The sequence below is a fragment of the Teleopsis dalmanni genome, chromosome X (genome assembly GCF_002237135.1).
Source record: "Teleopsis dalmanni isolate 2A chromosome X, ASM223713v2, whole genome shotgun sequence".
Taxonomy (NCBI): Eukaryota; Metazoa; Arthropoda; class Insecta; order Diptera; family Diopsidae; genus Teleopsis; species Teleopsis dalmanni.
The window spans coordinates 17,567,008-17,590,357 of record NC_051848.1 but is presented as its reverse complement, the minus strand read 5'-3'; the positions used below and the strand labels follow the sequence as shown (position 1 = coordinate 17,590,357).

The window sequence follows — 23,350 nt, the reverse complement described above, 5'->3', positions numbered from 1 at the left end:
GCCTAAGCATGCTTATTTTTTTCGCAAGCATATGGAAACATTCATTTTTAAAACCAGGTTGCAAATTCTTGATGGGCGTCCAATTTATAATAGAATTTTCATGGGGTAACGTAAGGTTTAGTTTGTTCCTCATGAATAAATATGCTGAACGAGACTTTAGGTACAAATTAAGAGCCAGTTCTCTTGACGCTTCATCGTACTCCCTATTTCGAGATCCTACAAGCATCTTGGACAACGCTTTTGACTCGCGACTAATACTGTTATTAGCCTCAATTGCTTTAACAAGTGGATATTTATTTTTAACTCTTTGTTGCAATATTTTTATTTTCTTTTTTAAATTTGCATTTTCACAAGCGCTTCTGTAGAATTTCTTTCTATAAAATTCGGCGCATTTACTTTTTGCACAATTGCAACAGGATTTGGTCGTCTCAACACTTTCGTCGTAATTAGGAATTATTTGGGTTTGTGAAAAGTCATAGTCGTCCTCTTCATTTACCCCGTCTAAGAAATAAATCGGTACCGCTGCTCTTTTAAGAAATTTACTCCCAACATCTGAGGCAGGAAAATGCTTATCACAAATTTTCATTTTGTTTTGATACTTACTCAGAGGAATATTACATTTTTCTCGCCAAATTTGACCCAATGCGGTATCGTACGCCGGAAAAGAAAAAAATTTTACACCTTCGTCAAAACGGCGACTACGTTTGCAAGAAGAAATGCAGCAAATGTCTTTATTTTTCTTTGAAATTACGGACATAATTCTTTATTTAAAATAATTAGATATATTGAATTCAAATAACTAAATATAAATATTTATGCTAATATATATGAAAGTTTATTTAAATTTTAATAATAAGTTATATCAGAAAAAGAACACAACGAGATCGTAAGCACAAAACAATTGATTTACTATTTCGTTATTATTTAGTTATTGCATTTTCATATTTTGTATTATTACTCTTCTAAAAGAGTAATTAATACTTTATTCTCATTAATTCCCATAAAAGGCCGTGTACGAGTTGGAGTAAATTAACGTAAAGTAAACTGAAATTTCCTAGGGATTTTTTGCGCTGCACTTATTTTAAAAGTTTTCAAATTTATTTATTTTTTTATTATACATTTTATAAAAAGTTATCTTAAAGAAAGTAATACCTAATTTACCTAATTTACCCCACTCGAAATTCTGGTAAATACCAACATTCGCTGCCATACGGACATAATTTACTATTTTCCTCAATTTACCATCAATTACTTGAACTCGCACATGGTCAATTACATACAATTATCTTATTTTAGCTAATACTAATATAACATACATATAACTGTTATTATACCTGATTAAAACAAAAAATTGAAATTGGTTTCATTCGCTTTAAATGTTTCTAAAATAAGATCAAAAAATATTCATATTCTTCCAAATAAAAGTACATATGTTTATAAATATACATTTATACACATACATATATATATGTAGGTCAGTAAACTTCCAAACAAGTAGGGATGATTGTCTTATTTGCATTATGAAGTGATATTAAATGCATGCAATTTTACGTGCTGCTTGCTGGTGCCAAGCATTAATTGCAAAAACAAATAATTACACCAAAAACTAATTTGTCTCTTTTCTTGTACTGCCTGCCTTCGTAAACAAGCAAATCTGTTTTTTGTTTTCATTTTTGTCCTTCATTCATCAATAGTAAAATTTTAAGAAAGAACAAGCATAAGCGCGGCCGATCTAGCAGCAGCGCAAAAAGAAGTAATATCTTCACTCCGCCCTCCCGTGCCTGTTGCTGAAAATTTAAAAATTGAGTCATTGTGACTCTATAATATTTTTACTCAATGGTAAAAGTTAAGCTGATTTACTTACAAGCATTGAGTTTTTGATAGTTACACATCAACTTATATTTGTCAAAAAAGAAAGAGGGAGTAGTTGTAGTAGCAGTAGCAGTTGGGGAATAGAAGGTATGTCAAAAACTGCACGTGGACATCAGTACAACAAAGCCATTTACAAAAACAAAAAAAAACAGCGAAAAGCGAACAGAACAGTAAGAAGAATTAAAAACAATGTTTAATGCAAAATGAAAAAGAAAAAGAAAAAGAAAAGAATACATATAGCAGCTTTTCAGCTTATTGTTATGCAATGCGTGTTCACCGGTTATTGTGTGGTAGTAGGGGCATAAACCTTATGCCAATAGAAAAGGATATTGTTGCCCCAATATTGATAAAGATGTATATGAGAATACAACTACTACTGTTTCAAAAGTCACACGCACACACACACACACACACACACACACATGCATATACTGAAAGCGACGAATACACTTCAATACACATGATATATTTACACTCATGCACAAACAACAGCAGCACAACAGCACAACAACAAAATAAGCAGAAGACCAGAAGAGCAGAAGAGCAGTAACATTTACAACAAAATGAAATTATATTGAATTTTCGTACATCATTTGGCATGATGACATTGATTCCTATAGTGTTTCCTTGGCGTAAGTGGCTCGATTCTACAAAAATTCGATTCAAGTGCTTTTTGTTGTGCATAAATCAATTCTGCTCGTTTGCTAAATTGGTTGTCCTAACCTTGTTCCAACGCACAACAATATTGTCAACACAAATTTAATTTGCTATTTGTAGACAATTTAGGAAATGAATTTCGTCAAAGAAGCAGGGAAGAAGCAGGGAAGAGCTGAGCCAGCCTCTGGACGAATTCTAAGCAGTTCTTCTGCACACACTAGGTAAATTCCGTTTTATCATTTGTTATCAAATTAGTTTTTCGATATTAGTGGCAGCAATATTAGTTTTGCTTGCGATAAAAATAAATTTATGAAATTTAAAAATTAAATTACAATCTTGAAAGACCACAACTACTTTTGATTCTCATACACAAAAATTAATCAAAAAACCTTTAAAATATTGAAAATCTTTAAATAAACATTATTATTATTATTATTGTTCGGGGATGTGGCACTGCGACCGTTGGGTATATGGTGTCTCCTTCTGGGCTTAGAGTGTCTCTAAGGCCTATTGCGTCAATAAAAAGTAGTATAGAACATACTTCACAGAGTTTTATTGCCTCTTCCGTAAAAATATTTCCTAACCCTATTCCGTATGTGTGTATATTTATATTCCTCATTCTCTTCATTGAATCTACAGTTTGCATTCGTAAGTATACCCAGTCTTCAAGTTAACATAAAATAAAGAATATAGTTTGTGTAATAGTGAGTGCTAATATGGTAGACATTAGCTAACAAAAATCTTATGACCAGTAAGAACTTTAACATTATTTTTAATATGGGAATTCCACATTAATACAATATGGAAACTCAAACAGGTCTAGAGAGAAAAAAGTGGCTACAATCTTCTCGCATACTAGAAGTCTTCTTCAGTTCTTCACAATTAAAGAGTTTTAAGAAATTAACTCCTCGCCTAAAGGATCGCACAGTAGTATATTAATAATTTAATTATTCGTTTTGCACCCACATTACCAAATTATTACCTAGAGCGACTAATTCAGCCATGTATTTCAGGCATCTATTAAATAATGTTCTGATAAATTTAGAATGGTTTATGAATTTTATATAACAAATTATTATGTTTTAATTTACGTTTTTTTCAACTAGTAATAACTCTGAGTATTTGCAGTATGTTACTTAAAAGGAGATATCGGGTTCGAAATTTTGATATAATTATATTTTCCAATAGAGTAGTGATGTACCATATCTTGTTAGATCATTGGCTCAAATCTCATCTCCACTTAATCGTTTCTATAATTATGAATTGCCTCAATATGAGCACATCGTTGCTATTATGAAGGGATTATGAAGGGATTTCTATAAGTCATCAAAAGTTGTAGCTGAGAGCATCGAAACAATAGCGGTGCATATTCTTTTATCTGTTACCAAAAATATTATGTTATAATTTATTAATTTTAAATGACCAATTTAAATAGAAATAAAAAACCTATAATTTATATTTGAAAAAAAATTATATTTTATTAAAATATTTTTCCGATATTTGACTATCTTCAATAGTCATCTTCAGCAAAACTGTTTTAACGAATTAAGATCAAATTATTTATTTTTTTACCATTACTTTTCGTTTAGTAAAATTTATATGAAAATAATTCTTTTTGTAAATTAAGTTACCATCTTTCAATATTCGGTGGGATCCATTAATATATAATAGTAAAATTTTTAATTTTATGGAACACTGTCCAATTCTTCATGAAATTAAAAAACTTCTCTGGGGTAAAAGTGTGTGTGCTCCGTCCGTAGGATATGCCTTACTGAGTGGTGCAATCTAGAGTAAACAAGAAGTATTCTTAAAAAAAATTCTGCAGTATGAACTATGAACTAACACTCCAACGATATTTAAACAAGATATATATATATTATTTTTTAGGCATCATATATCGGTTAAAGAGTTCAAGTAGCAGAAATACATGCTCCTGCGTTAATTAATAACACAATTAATAACTTAATTAATAAATTAATTAATGGCTTAATTATGACAGAAAATTAGCTTAGTTGTTATTGTTTTATAGAGACTTAAGTTTCCATATATTTTGTTTTGAATTATGGATAATAAAATAAATTGACTACGCTAACTAATATGGTAATAAGTAATTAATATGGAATATTTGTAAGTGACTACAATTATCAGTTACTCAATACGTTATATTAAATAAATACATATATTAAATGAATCGTACAATCTACCAGCTTTTTATATAAAGTCATTCGCCTCATAGTAGATGTTCATAAGACGTCATGACCTTCACAATGATGTCAATATACCAACAATCTTTACTGAAATAATGAATGATTGTCAAATCTCAATAGGGAAAACTTCACCAACAAACAAATGTAGAAACTAATGAATTTATTGATATTAGTGATTGTAAAATACAAGTACAATGCCACAAGCCATTTGAGCTAGTCGCAGAAACTCTATAATATTCTCCAAAATATACTAACTTTATTCATTCTTCGATGTTTGCAGCTCGTTGGTCTACGTGACTAGACACTGTAGTTGGAAATAATGTATTACTATACTGTTTTATTGATTAATATAAAAAATCATACATTTCCTCGCATTTATGCAGCATAAAAATCGCATCCTCCAACGGAAAGGGAACTCAGTCAAATTCCATTGCAGTTTTTCTATAATAAAAATGTTCAACATATTTGAATTGATGGGCGGCAAGGCCTTTTTCAACTATCGGAATCCCTTGACTTGACCGTTGATAATCTGTTTAGAATGTAAACAACACAAAGAGAAGTACTTCCTTTGAAGAGAAGCCATTGTTCAGTTCCCTCACTTTTGCGCATGCGTTGAAAATGTGTTCTCACTCTTTTGAGGTTAGACTGACATTTTGCATTGTCAGGGTACATTGAGTGTTTTAAGGCAAGCATGAGGCATGAAGCATGAGGCATGAAGCATGAGGTCGTAAGTGTGAGAATAGCGAAGGGGGTTGAAATTCAAAGCTCTAATAACATGGCATAGACGCACTCCAGCGATTTTAAACGAAGAGACGGAGACAGTTAGGCATTGACAGTTTCGCGTTTATCGCACGGAAGTGGGCACATGTCGCAATGTACTCCGCACTGAAAATATGAAAATAAAAAGTTGACGAAAATATAAACAAAAAACTTAATAAAAATTAAAAAAAAAATGATATTTAGTATACAAAATTCAATGTTAGTCTTTCGTAATTTTTAAGACACCAAAGTGCATTTAATATTTAGAATATATTTTTGTGTAAAAATGGCAATAATTTTTTAAGGAAGAAACGACAACAAAACAGCAATAAAAATAAAAATAAAGTTTACTGACCTCAGAGCCAAAACAAAAGGAATAAACGCCGTTTCCAAGCTAACCGAAGATATTTTTTATATTCCGTACTTGAGATCATGTGCTAAGATAATATATTTTTATAATAAATATAACTTGAAAACCTCATTGTGTACAAAAATTGCGACAAATTCTGAATAACTCCCAAAAGTTGTGAAAAATTGTGAAAAATTGTGAAAAATTGTGAAAAATTGTGAAAAATTGTGAAAAATCGAATATTCCAAGCGAGCAAAGCAAAGCAAGGCGACGTGAATTCAGTGGTTGCGAGCCAAATTTGTTGCAGTGTAAGTTTTTGTTTGCCAGCGCCAACCTTCGCCTGTCTCGCGTGCGATGCATTGGTTGGCGTGTGTGTGCCGCCACAGACCGTCTGCCCTAAACGTCACAATTCACAGCTGTTTTGGAGCAACCCTTAAATAATGCGAAACCTCTTCACTTTTCTATGCACTCTTCAACACTAGAGACTCGCTTGGTTTTGTTTAAAGAGAAAAACTACACTCGGAAAAATTGTTTGAATATTGACATTTACATCGCTCGAGAAGGAACCTAAAGTAAGTGCATCTGACGAAATTTTAATCTGTTCAAAACTTTAGCCAAATAGTACATATAGTTCTATTCTAAATATTTGAAATCTTAGTTACATATAATAAAGGTAGAGTAAAATTTTTGCTATGATATTTAGTTAGAACCGAAAATCTGCGTTCCTACTTGTTCTCTTGTTTTAATTTAGGATCATGGCGTTAGGTTCAAGTTCCATCCATACTGAAAAAATGAACGTAGAAAATACTTTCTAATAATCGGTTCTGAAACGCTCGAAACGCTGTTTACGTTGGCAGTGAAATGAGCCATTGCCCAAAATCCATATAATCTCTTCTAAAATGGTCTACCTATAAGATGCTGATAAACTCCCATTTGACTGTGTTTGCTGCAATAGTATGGAACCAGATAAAGTCTGCGTAAAATTAGAATAGGTGGCACAGAATACACTGCAAATAGTTTGAAAAATTATATGTGGGAACTTGACTTAATACATGTTACTTGACAAAATGAGATACTGATACCATGAAGGTATGACTTTGTTATATGTGATGCTATTCACATATATTGTATACAGCAACAAAATTATAATGAACAAATCAGACTACTTTCTAGCACAGATTATTTTTATCATATACAACTCTGTCGAGATTGGTGTCCATTATGATAAATATAACAAGTTACAGAAAAAACAAAATGGTGCTAATTCAAAATTCCGGCTGGAGAACTACTCATAAAGAAAACCAGTATTATATCAAATCAATTAATGGTTCTATTATCCATAACCGCAATAAAAATTGCATAGTCACCAATTACCAAAAATGGCGAAAAAATTCATTTTAACTGCAAATCATGAGTTCTCAGGAATATATACGAAGAGCTAAGTAAGCTAAGTAAGCTAAGTACAGAAGTAGGAAACGATATTGGATACTGAATTATAAAGCCACGTTTAAGTAATACTTAATCAATGTGGTATTTTACGGGTAAAATAACAACAGTTGTTATATAATTGATATCCAGTCCATTACTTTTCAACATTGTCACGGATCACTCAATATCACAAATCCAACACAAAAAATAATCTGTAAATTTCTTCATGGCGATGATACTGTGTTAATGGAATGTCAATTTGGTGCTTTAGAACAGGGCTATCAAGACCAGATAAGATCGAGGGCAATTCAAATCACTGAATAGGTTGGAGGTTAACTTATTTCATGAGATACGAGTTTTTTGAACCAATTATAGAAAGAAATACATATTAAAATATTTGCAAATCAAGTAAATTAACGTGGAGTGGAAATTAAGACTAGAAGCAAGCCATATTGTGAGAAGAGCCATAAAGATTAGAGAACGCCAAACAGTTTGAAGGAGTATAGTTTTTAGTAGTATACGCAATAAAGCCTGAAAAATAACAAATCAGAATAACCCTGCGCCTTATTGCAAAGACTGTAAAGTAAAGTAGATTGAATTTTTCGTTGCCTTGTCATACAATTTTCAAGCTATATTTAGAAGATCAATAATATCTAAATGAATTAATGGGAGTCAACAAGATTTCTATAGCATATCATTGCTTGATTCCAATTCTATATTAAATATTTTCATTTATGTTCCAATATTTTGTGAGTTCACTTCAATTATTTCAATTGTCGAAAACTAAATTTTGTTAAGTTGAATGAAGTTTTGGGATGACGTATCGAATATTTGATAAATCATGGTTTGGAAAGCAAAATTCAAACAACTCATTAACTCGTCTATGGGAAGCAAACAGCAAATGAGATAGACTGAGAGCTGGCAATGTTATAAGGAAAATAAATAAAGAAATTGTTATCAGTGCAAGAGAGAATAGGACCCTGAAACATATGAATGATATCATGAGTCTTAAAGAGAGTCTCCTAAGGTCTTTCACATTATTTAAAACTATTGACTTACCCAGTATCGCTTGGCTTAAGATATCAGACCTTATTCATAATATAAGATAATATAAAGTTTCAGTGCTGTTTGGTCATGTCTTTGAAAACAAATAGATCGCCTGTGTGACGTAGACAGTTACGAAATCACATTACAGTTTTGCCCCAACAGGTTTGACTGTAGTTTGTTGTAGTCTATACTATTCTCATTAAATATTTTCGGATTTTACTTAATAAGTTCATTTAAGCATATTAATTTTAAAATAATAAATAATAAATAAATATTTTCGTATATAAGTTATTATCTCGCACAAACTTCAAATTGTTTTCTTCTTCAAATTTGTATAAAATTTTATACTTTTGCCACCTCATTAAAGTTAATCGAAAGGCTTTTTTGCATTAAAATTTAATTAAATTAATATGCAGTTCGAAATTCCCACTTCCCTAAACAGCAAATTTCGCCAGTTAATAAATAATTTATAGGAAATAAATTTCCATAATGATTTCCGTTGCACTTTACCACTTTGAAGCATTTTCCACAGCTGCAACGGCCAGCTTCTGCAATATTGCATCGATGGCGTGGCTACATAAATTCGAATCAGTTTTAATTATTTTTATTAAATCTATAAAAAATAATATTGTTTAAAATATGATTAAAATAAATTAATGGAAATTATTAAAATGCTCAGTTCGAACTGAACTCAGTGTTTTATCCACAGACTCTTGTTGTTGTTGATGATGCTCTTACTATTTTCATATTTACAATGTTCCTATTTTACGATAGACTGCACATATGCGTTCTCATATATTTTCATATATTTTCACACTTAAAATTTATTTAAAAGCAGCAACAAAGTTGCTAGAGCCAACAGCCGGAGCAATGGCAACAATAGGTAGCAACATCAAATGCACTCAACAGAAATGGCTAATAAGTTGCAAAACAAACAAACTTTCAAACAGCCAGTAATGCAGAGTTAGCAATCACCAACCAGCAGCTAGCAGCTAGCAGTTAGCAGTTAGCAACTAGCGAACCAGCCAAGACAGATCAACTCCTGCACTCGCACGTGCTGTCCGTGTGTGTTAATACAGGCTATGTTGCTAGCGGCGTAATTCATGCAAAACTCCTTCAAATTAGCAAATATAATAGCAACCAAAAGCGAACCTAAGTAGATCACCATCAACCGGCAGCGAACGATATTCCACTGTATTGCAAACAATGCATTTCAGCAGGCCACAGTTGCAGTTTGCAGTTTTCAGTCTACGTGTGTGGAAGCCCAAGCAACTTTTTAATTGCCGCACACTTTCTGCCGTTATGATGCACTTGAACGCACAACGCAACTACAGTGTTGATGAGACCGACGCCACCGACGCCCCCGACGCCCCCGACGCCTCCACGGCAGTCTTCACACTCGTTGCAGCCGTTGTCAGTTCGTCTGCTGTTATCAATTTTTTCGGACTGCTTTCTGTAAGAAGACGCATAGCTCTAGCGCATACACACCTCATTCATGATTTCACTTCACTTCTCTCTCCTTTCCATTCTGTTATCACACCAGCATTGATGCCTTCGTGCTTACATGCTCGAAACTATTTACGCTTCCAGATACTTGGGTTAGCAGTTGTTGGATACTGGATGTGCAGATACTTTGTGTTACTCCGTAGTTGTTGGAAGTTTTGGTTACACGTTTGCGGTTTTTCCGTTTTTCCGTTTTTTCCGTTTTTTCGTTTTTTCTTCTTCGTTGATTTTACGCTTCTGTGCTAATTGCTCTAATTACATTTGATGAAGTTTTCTGCTTGCAGTCAGTTTTATCGAGCACGTACCGTATCACATTGTAGGTCGCTCTGTGTGCGTGTAAGTCTTCTGGCAGCTTCGAAGCTTTTACTTAATGCATATTCATAGGTTCTGTTTCGTTTCGATTTTTGTTACCGCATTGAAGACATGCCTGGTATGCCCCAAGCAGTAACACTTGTGCCTCCCATACGTCGCACTCACGCCCCTCAATATGTCAACACATACGGTGTTGAATTGTTTGTGGAGGTTTTTCCAATTATTTTAAGCGGAAATTGCAGGATTTAGCAAATAGAGCTCAGAATAATTCAAGTGCGTATTCAGCATTAAAGATACAAAGTCTGTTCTTTTGTGGTTTGATAATTACATTGCACTTCATTTAAGGATATGAGATAAGTTAGTTGCAAAATATGTGTGAAAACAATACACAATGATATTAATATCACACTTTTATAGGAATATATCCTAAACATAAAAAAGTTTTTCGATATCAAGATATATATGTAACTACTGTTCTCTTTAAATTGCTTTAAATATGTTATTTTAATTTAATTCAAAAAGGTAATTTACTATTTTGTATCATTTGTGGGAGGATACAAGAGATCTGTTAAGCACTCAAGGATATATGAGATAGCATTAACCATACAAACTCTCAATTTTGAATCAGTATGATGAGATAAATCGATTATATGATATCAAGATGAATATCTATCAGTTCGTTCATATGTCGGTGTGTCTAAATGTCTGTTAACATGTCTGCCAAGTGTATCAAGTTAATACATATCAATGTTTACTCTCAGGCTGATCTGTAATATATATTCGATAGACAAGCAGATTGTACTCTTGGGTCTGTGTACTATATTTATGCGTGTGTTTCGTTTAATGCTGGTAGAGTGGTGGATCGGGTGGGGGCTTAATGGTTAATTTATTGTGATCTCTGCAGTTTAATGAAATTCCGTTAGATGGTGTTAACATATATGTTTCATTTATTTTAGTTTACTTCTAGTAAACATAGATATACAATATACGTTTAGCATCTCAGTTTATCAGATTATCCAGAGATACTTTGCACAAATGAGTTTTTAATTTCACTTATCATTTGATACCGATCTGAACCAGTATGAAGCTTAACTAAATAATTTACAGTCAAATAACGTAAATATATATGCCTTCATAAAACAGAAGAGAATTATTATACTCAAAAAAGTAATTTAAATATGTGCGTGTTACAGTTGTATCTTAGTATTAAAGTATTGAATACTTGAGTATTAAGTAGATTTTGTGGGTAGATGATGACGAAAAAAATATACATTGCAAACCATAACTGCATATATTCGTATCTTACATTAATATCTAGAATAAATATAATTATAATTAGAAAATACTGTACAATAAATAATAAATATTAGGAGGTCACTATTTAATCCCAACATCACATTGTGGTAGTTTTATATAAAAAACATAAGAAAATGAAGGTACATCGATTGTTTTTATTGCAAAATTCAAACTTATTAATATTCTAGTATCTATAATATGTTGGGGAAGGTCTATATTTAAACGTTCCCAAAAATATATCATTTACTGTTCATATTTGTGTTGTCATAAGAATCTCACAAATAGTTCAGTGATATATAGACCTGTTCGACTTCTAATAACTGAGGCTATATTTATATCAACAAGTTTCAAGATATACTTTAAACAAATTTGCATAAATCCATAACAATTAACAGAATTATGCATTTCATAAATTTATCAAACAATTATTGAGCTCAAATATTAGCAATAAGTCCAATAGATTAAGAAATCTGCTATAAATTCAGAGTCTTCACAGTCTGGGAAGTTTATATATATTTACCAAATATTCTAAAATTGCCATTGCACATTATTATTTGTTTTGATCATCACAACACTCCTATTGCAGACTTAAAATAGATCACAAGACAGAATTGTGAAAAGTATCTCTGCTACACATTTTGGTTGATAAAATTATTTCAAAAATTATAACAAAAAAATGAATATATCATATGCAAAACCCATAGATTTCGAACGTCATAATATCAGTTTTTTATTTCCTATTTGCACGACACTGTATATCCACTTCACTCGTTTACCATACAAATTTCTGAATCGTCCAATTTCAGCTACTTTTATATATATATTCCATTTATATTTTTACTATATTGTTTGGCGTTACCATTACGTTAATTTTACACGTTATGCATAATGTTGCCAAACTGTTATAATTCTGTGAAAACTATAGTGAACAATCTATGATTACGAGGGATGGTGGGGCTTGATTAAGGATAGAGCTTAACTGCTGTTCTTATTTCGCTTTTATTTTTATTTGTCACTTTTCATATAATATTTTCCATTCCAGCCTAATCCAATATTTTGTCTTTCAGATCCCAAACGCATTCAGTTTTTCACACGCCCTGCAATCAAAAACGCATTCAATCCAAAACTAAATGCAAATGCAATTGAAATGCACTCCACGCGTGTGAAGTTCATCTTCATTAACGTTGATCCAACGCCATTCGCAATCATTCCGCAGGTGAATGGAAGTCAATTTGGGCGTTTTTATGTGACTAATTAAAGTCACATTAGAACAATTAACGAGTGCGTAAAGGCGTAAAGTAATTGCAAAATTTTATGTCCTCCATAATTAATGACTGCCATAAATAATTTCGGACATTGAAACTATTTCCGTTTGTTGTGTTGTGTTTTGTACAAGTATTCCACATATTAATAATCAGAACGGCTAATTCCCAAAAAGACTAACTTCTGCAATTTTTCGCAAAAGTATCTGGCAAGGATCTACTAAAGCACTCTGAGTTATTAGTGTCGATATATCAAAATTATAGCGGCAATTAATCTGCATCATAAAAACTTTATAAAGGCTTAAGCTTACATTTTATGGTGCTTCCTGTGCTCTTCTGTCTACCATTTAGTTTAGGTTGTGCAGTCGGAAGGCATTTACGGCTTATGGTGTATAAGAGAGAAATCTGCTCATCTCCTCATACTGCCGAAATTATTCATATAAACTCCCAAACAAATTGCGTTGAAACAAATTTCATAGGAAAAGATACGCAACACATGTACACAGTTTCATTTTATCTGATTAAGGCACATTTCGCACATTGGAAACGTGTCCAGTGGAATGGACGACAAAAAAAAAAAATAATAATAAATTAAATTAAAAATAAAATATTATAATTTGGTTATTATATTAATTAGATATTAGTTGAGAAAGTAATTTTTAATAAATTTATAAAATGGATTCCAAAGACACTTAAAAATAAATTTTCATAACACTAAGACTGCTTTTGGCTTTACCTGTGCTTCAATGTCCTGTAGACAGATCCATAGTGGTGTAGCTAATAACAAATCTATATGCTTTATAGAAAGCGGAAAATGGGTGATAACAACAATTTTTTCATTTATATAGAATAAAAAATAAAACATGGATGCAACATGAATTATTGATTTCCAGAATAATTAGAGAGTCATGAAATTCTTTATTGTGGTTTTGCCGCCAACTAAGTGCAATAGCAGATATTTAAGAAACATATCTAGGTCTGATAGATTCAGATCTGATAGGAAGATATCTGATATAAAGTATTCAATTTTCAATGTAAAGTTAAACCTTGAAAGCTACTTAACGTGGAAGTCATTCATAACTTATACCCGTTTGGGGTTGTAGCATCTTAAAAACATTAGCCAATTGTCGATCATGTAAATTCGTTTGGCTCTATATAAGAGTGTCTCATGTTAGACTTTCAAGCCAAACTGTGCCGAATGCCTTCTCAATATCAAAAGTCATCCACTGCTATTATGAAAGTCAACCTCACGAAACTCACAAATAAATCATGTTTTTCGTCTGACATGAAAGGCTTTGTTATCAGAAGCAAAGGACTTCAGCTATTAAAGTTCCGAAAAGTTTCCTCATTGAGTAAATCAAAGGCTATATAAATGTGAAAAACATTGTCTTTTCTCACTGTTGTGACAAGTAACTTTGCAAGTATGGATGATTTAAAAAGTTTGCGCACTTCTTAAGGAAGATGGATGAGAAACAATGTGTGGTGTAGAATGGTATGTTGTCAAGGCCAACTTTTTGAGTCTAAGCATGTTCCACTGGTCAGGCGAAGAGAGTAACGCTTGTGAGTCTTTAAGATTCGTACAGTGGGCAAAAAACTATTGGAAGAAATTTATATAATTACTGAAACTTTAAAAGGCTTGAAACTCCAACAACATGATAATAAATACTGGAATGTAACAGTAAAATTGTATTATTTATAAAGATCTCAAATAGAAGTGTAAGTTCTGAGTTGTATTTCGAGTCCACACCACACACCCTTGATTTTTACTTGATACATCAAAACCACTCAATTAAGATATATGTATAAGCAAAAATTTTGCATTTGGTAATCCAATTATCCAAAAGGCTAATCACATCTTATAATAAACATCAATAAATTAATACGTCTAAGAATATAAATTACTCGCCTTACCAAGGCGTTCAAATGAAGCTACTTAACTGCAAGCGACTGGCATAGAATATTCACAAAATACTTACTTCCTGCAACGAATATGCCAAATACTGTCCATAACACCGCAAACGTACGGCAGGGACGAAAAAAGAAATGTTGGAAGCCATACAGAGCAAGTTGAAGAATTAGTGAAGATGGAAATAACCTACCCGAAAAAATGATTGGTTTTGATAATATTTCATTCATAAAAACACAAAGCCCAACAAATGTGAATACTAAAAAAAAGAGAAAGAGGGAGGAGAAGAAGCACGAAAAGAAGAAAAAACATTGTTCGCAGTATACTTGAATGCTTGCCCCAACATGTCATACACAGCGATTCTACCAGTCTACATGGTCTCATACAGTAGCAGCTAAGAGCGAATATTGCACAATCATAAAAGCGTCTGCTAGGCAGCCAGACAGCCAGACAGCCAGACAGTCAGTCAACTAAAAGATACAAAGCCACACAGACGAACAGCTGAACAGCTGAACAGATGCCTATCAAACCTATTCTGAGTTTCTGAAAGAATGGCAACTAGCAAGTAAGCAAGTAAGCAAGCAAACAAGCAACCAAGCAACCAACTTAAGACAAGAAGACGAGATGAGAAGATGAGGAGATGAGGAGATGAGGAGAAGACAGAAAGGAAAAAAACAAATCAAATCTCTTTTTTGCATCTCAAGGTAAAGTGTGGTGCTTACAACACCGTTTGGTAAGGTTAAAAACCCCCCATCGAACATAATACAACCAAATTGCTACGTTAGCTGCCCTATGCCAAGCAATCAGCTTGCAACATAAAACTCTTATACGTCAAACCACGGGTCGAGTATGAACGAAACGAAAATCGAATGAGTGAACAGAAGCGAACGAACCAACATCCCAACATCCCAACATCGAACACACAAGCCGAGCAGTAGTCGAAGTTGTCGCATAAAATATATGCACACGCTTCAATTTCGACTATTCGGTACGGTGTTTGGTGCTGCGAAGCACCAGCAGAGCGTCAAGCGTGTCCAAAAAATAACGTTACACTCAAATATTCAAAATTCAAATTCAAATTCAAAGATATAAGATACAAAAATAGTAGAGTAGTAACGGCGAACGCATCAGTTGGCTATAATCGGTCTTAACCGTTGGACATAACGTGCGCTGCAAATGCAAATCAAATCAACAAAGTCAACAAAGCATAACATATGAAATTGGCTTTCTTAACAACAATTCAAATTAAATTAAATTAAATTACATAAAATTAAATTAAATAAAATTAATTAAAATTAAATTTTCTAAAAGAATAAAAATTTGATACAGTAAAATTTGCATTCAAAGCTTGCAAAGCAGTGCAGTGCAGTGCAGTGTAAACGATTCCGGAACGGTGAAGAGTTTTTAGATTTCCGTGCCGTACCACGGAGGTAAAGCCCAAAAAAGTTTCTGTTTCTGTTTCTATTTCTGTTTGCGTTTGTGCTTGAACTTGGAAAGCGCAGAGCCGACCGCGTTGACAAGTCTACCTTTGGGATTTCATATATCTTATCTTATCGGTCCGGCCCGGCCCGACCCGTTCGTACCCCGCGTGACGGTGCGTGCATTCAACGCAACAATTTGTTGCTGATTGTCGAAAAAAGTGGACATTGTGTGACAACAATTTTTAATTGCTGAAGAGAAAAAAATTCAAAAACATAAACAAAATATTTGAAAAATAATCGAAAATCATTAAAAATCGTTAAAAATTCCTCTGCCTCAATTCTATCAAAAAGTATTTCAACTTATCAAAAACGTAGCGGAAGTTCATTTTAAATTTCAGCAGGTGTGTTTTTTTTTTTGGATATTTTGTTTAAAAGAAGAATTTTTTTTTAATTTTACATGCGAACCCATAGTTTGTTTACTTAAAAGAATGTCTGCCTATAAACACAGATAGTATTTTTAACACATTTAATAAAAAAATTCTCTATTATAAAATGAAAAATTTTAATTGAATTTAATAATAAAAAATTAAATGGAAAGAACTTTTTTCACAAATTCTAAAGAGTTTTTCAACAGTTTTTGTCTTCATTGAAAACATGAAAAATACATTTTGTATCTGAAATTTTGTCATTCTAACATTTTGAAAACAAGCCAGAAATGAAAATAAAAATAATAATAAGAGTTTGTTTTACTCTCTCTTCATTTGTGATATTATATATTAGCACACAAAACGAATATAAATAAATATTCGTGATACAACAACAAGAGTAGTAATAATAACAATTTACATATATAATTTTAAAGAGGGGTTTGAATCAAGTAAGTTCTTGAGATAGTCATGCACAACTGTTACAAATATCACCAAACATCCATCCATCCATCCGTATTTGGTTCAACTGTTTGTGATTATTGAACTGTAAGTGTTAATGTCTATTTGAAAACAGAGTTCTTCTCTCCAGAGTCATACTCCAGAAACCAAATCAGAATAGTTGTAAAGATATCACTATTCAAATAAAAGTGAACCAAACGGATAAGTTTGTAGATTTGGCTTCGTTAATAGTTTTCAAGGATCAGAGCTATTTCAGATCTTTCACTGACCAGAAAAAAAGAAAACTGACACATTGAGATAAAATATAGTTTTCTCCTCGCTCCTCGTGTCATTAGTCATAAAAATTTTAATAATAATATAATTTATGCAGAGAAGTTCTTGATTTATTGTCTGAATAAAATAAGGACATATTTGCCCCACCTATTCAACCCATGTACTATACTCCTAAAAATGTAACTATTCTTCAATTTAACAATTCATTCAACCTATTAGAAATTGTGGTTCGCCAGGTTTTTTTTTTGCAGTAGGTAGAAGGCATCGAAGGCCCCAGTGTGAGACTTGAACCCACTAAAACCAACTCTTAGGAACGAATGCATTGAGCAAACTTCATCCCAGTAATCAGGGGAGAGAGATGTGAACATATAAGCCTAATATCAGGAAATTTCTTACAATCTCTATATAGGATATTTTTGGAGAGAATATATTATAAGAAGTTCTTCAATTTAAAAAACTTTTAACCAGCGATTTTCTATAAAAAATAATTCGTATTATTTGCCACAATTTAAACGGAATTCATGTTTTTCTTTTAACCACCTTTTTACTCCTTCTATTGTTGTTGTTGTTGTTTTTATTATTGTTATTATTATTATTATTATTGTTGTTGTTGTTATTATTTTTGTTGCAATATATGATCGAGTGCATGCACAAAGTATAAGTATATGTAAATATCCACTTGACTGAGCAAGGTGAGATAATACAGTAGTATAAATTTGGTTGGGCGAGAAGTAAATCTATTTGTTTTTAATCTAATTTTATTTACCAAAAAATCTGAACAATATTAAAAATGAAGTGAATACAATTTGTTGTGTCAATTTTATCCATAATTCCTATAAGAAACCGAAGGTTCTTACAAATAGTTTCTTTTGAACTCTCATGGTTGCTAATTACTTAGTTTCATTCGAGCCGTTCCCTTAATGTCGCAACACTTTTCCAATTTCGCTCACTTTTGTGTTCTGTGGGCTTCGGATCTTTTCCAGCCTTTGGATAAAGTTTTCCTTGGCGATGTTTTCTGCATATTCCTCTACATAGATTATGACGAAGTACCCACTTAAATATTCGGGTCATTATAATTTCGATAATTGATGGCGATTAACTCTAATCACAATTTTTGTTAAAGTTTCCTGAGTTTTAGTGAAGATATTTGATATTATTTATAATATAATATAATATTGCCATAATACATATCGGTGAGATTGCTGAATCATATGGATCTTTGCCCTTTTTCATAGAAATAAAAGCGATGAAAATAAAAGCTTCGGCAATAATAGCCGAAGAAGTACACAGTCTTGTTACAATTCAGAATTCACTTTGATGCCACCTGCTGGTATTTTCCGCATTCCGGACAGATCTGTGGACTTTGATTGAAGTCCGGACGATATCTTATATCGTCGTCTTTCCTTTTATGAGAAGAGAGTGCGAAAATTTGCCTAATATAGAAAATTTTGAATTAGTTAAGAATCTATTATTTCCTTTAGTATCATAACCTTTTTCTAATGTCGCAGTGTTACGAGTAGATGCAATCTGTGTTGCTTTGTCCAGTAGTTTTTGCTTTGGTTTTTGATAAAAATGTGAACAGGTAAACAGCTAAACATATATACAAATCATATATATACCGATTTGTATGTTCTTTGATGTCTGCTGAATCGCATTACAAATATCTTAATATACTAAGTACATCTATTATATATGGAAAAATCTGAATTTAATATAAAAAACAAAAGACATTAACATCGAATTTGACAAGACCTTAATACGCTTTACACAGACAGTTATACTAAAAATCGGTTAATCACAGTTATTGCGAAAGTTAAGATATATTATATTTAAATGCACTCTTTATGATAAGGTAAAAGGTTTATAGAAGATCATCTGTTAGTTCTGTAACATAAAAGCTTAACAAAATTAAAGTGCTTGAGGATAGTATTGAATTATTTTTCTAAGTTCTTGAGAAAGAAGATATTTTTCATTGCAAATCATTGCATTTGACATGATACGTGTCCTAAGACATATTGTGCTATAACATCTACATCAGTGACTTTTCGAATATTAATTCTTGAAGAATGATGTTACTTAATATTCATAATAGTTGTACGATCACACAAAAATGCATTTATTTAATTAGAGAATATGTAAAGTTAACGAATTACCTCAATGATCCCTTTTACCCCTTAACCAATATTTTTGGAATAATAATTTAATTGTTCGTAAACATTTACACAAAACGGCAATATAAAAAAGCAAATAAGAGAACTGAGACTCTGGCATAGTATCTAGGGCTCATTAATGGCTAATTCCACTCACGTTTCTGGCATTAGCTACATCAGATTTTCTCCGAAGGTAAACGTGTTCGCAATTTCATATCGCCTAAGTTTGAAAATGTTTAAAAATAAGTTTCCGTAAATAAGTCAGCGCTTTATCTCAGCCGTTCAAATACTGTCATTGATAAAAGCTGGCAAGCGGACGGACAGACTATTGAGCATTTAGCAAATAAAGTTCTTAAGCAGTTTTAAGTCAAAGTATATTTGTTTATGTATAAAAAAGTTCAAAAATTAGTTCCAGATAAGCACTTTGTATAGTTTGCTTTGGGGGCAATATTTTGTAGAATGTAGAATTATTTTAAGATAAAATACATAATTTATTGCCTTTCCAAAAAATGTGAAATAAGCCAAAAATATTCAATATATAGCAATGGAACGCAACGTCTTCATTATTATAACATTATTATTACGATAATAGTCGGGAATTTATAAGTAGAATAACAAAGGGTCCATTCATCTACACCAAAATTTGTTACTTTTCTAAGAAATCTAACACTAAAGACATTATACTATTTTAATGTCAATACTTCGTGACATAAGTTGTGTTGTTATATCCAGTGCAGTAAACTCATAGCATCACCACTCCAGATTTTTAACATACGTTCCTTTTACTTTAGACAATTCAATTTCACGAAAACAACAACAAAAACAAAATATAGGATAAATGTGTTTATAGTCCAATATCGTCAGTTTTTGATTCTGTCTGCAAATTCCCTTCATTTGCATTAATTTTCTCAGAATGGTTCTCATGATATGACATACATATGTGGTGTATGGCATATATTTGGTATACATGATAATATGTAGTGGACACCATAATTTTTATTTGTTAAGTGATCAAAATATACTCGCCGTAAAGAAATTCGGTGTAAAATCTATCAAACTATAAACTGCAAATCTTTTATTCCTTTAAAATCACATGTTCTACTCTCTAACATATACATCAAGTAAATACAGAGTTTAAAGTTATATATGTTTACTTTATAACATATATAATATAATATATATCTGTTAGAAGTGAAACTAACTTTCAGTAAAGTCTACTTATCATATTTACATATACATATTTATGCACTTACATGTACAGAAAGTAACATCCCAGAGAATTACAGAGTTATTTTATTATCGCAGAATATAAACTTAATTATATTCAATAAAGTCTATAGTTAGCCACCACTTTAGAACTAAGCTATGGGATGCATCCATTTTGGCTTGTCATTCTTAAAGGAATTTAGCTTCCATCCATTAACAGAACAATTTTTGATGAAGATACCAGGATATAATAGGACATGTTTCACATTTTCGAAAAGATAACTAAGATTTTTGAAAGATCGATAAGATATTTGTTATTATTCTCCTAATCTGTCATATGAGTAACGTTTCAGTCGTGGTTTCACAACGCAACATTATTGGAGCTTAAATGAGTCTTTGTGCTCAAAACAACGACTTTATAATATAACCTAACAGATAAACCTTATATAATACTCTTATTTTATGTCAAAGTTAACTGCATGCATAGATTCATACAAAGGTCAAGATACTTTTCCCTTTAATAATAGAAGTTGATTATAGTATGTGATGAAAATCATGAATGCTTCAACTGTGATATAGGTATTAAATACAACGTTTAGATAGTTCTTAAAAAAATTGTATATTCGTAAATAAGTTGCTTTTGAAAAGTATACTAATGCTTTTTATCACTATTTATTAATATTCAAAACTATAAATATTAGTGACCTGATAGCAAATGAAGTTGACAGCTATAACTTTAAGCATGTATATTCGTTAATATATTTACGGTACCTCTTAGAGACTTTATATGAGTAATGCTTACTCTTTCTCCATATATATTATATATCTCATATATTCGTATATGATATATATATGCATATATCTATATATATATATAACATGTCTTGTATAAATAATATAGTACTATTACTCCAAATTGAAATATTTGATGAGTATTTATTATGTCCTCGTTTGTCAGTGCAGTTGAGTACTCAGCTTTAACAGAGTTAAAAATAAGGGATTTAAGACAAATTTTTAAATTTTTTAATAGTATGTGAAACGAACTCTACACAAGTTACTTAAACTTCGTCCCTTTATCCTTCTCATTAAATGTTATGTATCTTTCGGACAATATTGAGCCACGTTGGAATCGGATTGCAGCGGGGTTAATTCCAACGAGAACAACAACAATGTAGATAATAATTGCGAGTGTCAATTGCATTAAAATATTTAAGCTAGCATATGGCTTCGTGCTTATTAAAATAAGATCCAATTCAGAGCGATTATGTCAGGTGAAGCCCTTAATTAAATAATATTTTGTGGATGTATAAACATTACATTAATCATGGCACTAAAGGATATTTTATATATGTTTCGCAAAAGGGCATAAAATGCAAAATATTAAACAAAATTGCATACTAAATATGAGTTTAATTCGAAAGTAGTGTCTGTCCATTTGAAGTGGGAAAATAGTATGTGCGAAAAATGCTTTAACTTTCCCGTATTTTTCCTGATTTTTTAAGTTAATGAGTTTTTGAGTGTCTTTTCTTCGGAACCGCTTTTATTCAAGGACATGCACTTACACATGTTTTCCTTGTGATTTATTTTCATTGATGTTTCCGCTGAAATTATACACGTCGCGCACGAGAAGCTTACAATTTTCACACGGCGTTACGCATTCAGGCTCTGAAATATAGTCCGGAAATTGGAAAGCCGAAAGCCGTGTTTTTGTGTGCATAAGTCTGTCGTTTAAATGCAAATGTCCTTTTGGGTAGCTGGTTAAGCGAGTCAGTAGCAAGGATAGTGTCATAAAATGCATCCATTAACGTCCACTGGAATTAATTACATTTTCGAATGAATTCGAAATTAATGCCTTTTGCTCGTTTAATAGCCTTTATTTATTTTAATAACAAGACTCCCATGAGATAACATATAATGCATTGATGTTATCATGTAAATGATAATACATATGTAGGTATGTACTATAATGAAATAAATAAATAAAATGAAATGAATAATGTATTGTGATTGAAAGATCTAGTAATTTTATAAAATCATATCTAGTCCTTTTGGCACGTGACTTTCGATTTGCATATATTTTGCCTGATATTAGATTTCTGCATACATACTTTTTTCACGAGTACATCCCATTACTCTATATCTGCACTGACGACATAGTTTCTTCATTGCAGAATTGAACCCCCACATTATTTACATTTCTAATGAGTTTACAGTAGTCAGTTAAACGCCAAGTCAGTATTCTTAGTCTTTTACTGGAGAAGCCAATCTAGCATATAATTTTTCTATTTTGATAGTTTCCTCATGTTAATTCATGTTTTAAAAATGTTTTAAACCTATAAGACTATATAAGACTAATAGTTCCTTGACATAATACTGTTATTACTTCGTTTTGATGTGATGGCAAATAATTGCCATTAAACTTTTTTTTCTGAAAAGTCCTTCTACTTCCGGTTTTTCCTGGATCCCTGTGTGTCCAGAAGCAAACTTATTATTGTGTCTCTGTGTTTGTGGTTTTTAAACATATTAACCAGTAGTTTTAGTAGACGTTTTCAAACCCGATTTTTACATACTTTTTTGTCCTCATTGTCCTGATTAGGTAATACATTCTTAATTTCTAATGTGCCCTCTTTTTCATCGTTACTTCGTTATATGTACTTGTTAAACAGCTGATGGGAACTTAATCTTGATTTCAATATCGCATTTAACTTTTGTCGTGTGAGTAGGCTTTTCGTGTATTCGTACAATTTGAATAAACTGTTTTTTAACGAAAAATTAACTATTTATTTTTTAACTTAATTTAGCTATGTGTAATGTA

The 23,350-nt window shown here is 31.8% G+C and overlaps 1 protein-coding gene across 2 annotated transcripts in view; it reads left to right on the top strand.

The window, feature by feature from the left end:
- The first annotated feature begins 15,909 nt into the window (after nucleotides 1-15,909).
- Nucleotides 15,910-23,350, top strand: part of LOC119688998 (polypeptide N-acetylgalactosaminyltransferase 2) — a 113,122-nt gene continuing 105,681 nt past the window's right edge. For both annotated transcript variants that reach the window (XM_038103717.1, XM_038103716.1), the window contains exon 1: nucleotides 15,910-16,420. The gene's annotated coding sequence lies outside the window, so the exon portion shown is untranslated. The remainder of the gene's footprint in view (nucleotides 16,421-23,350) is intronic.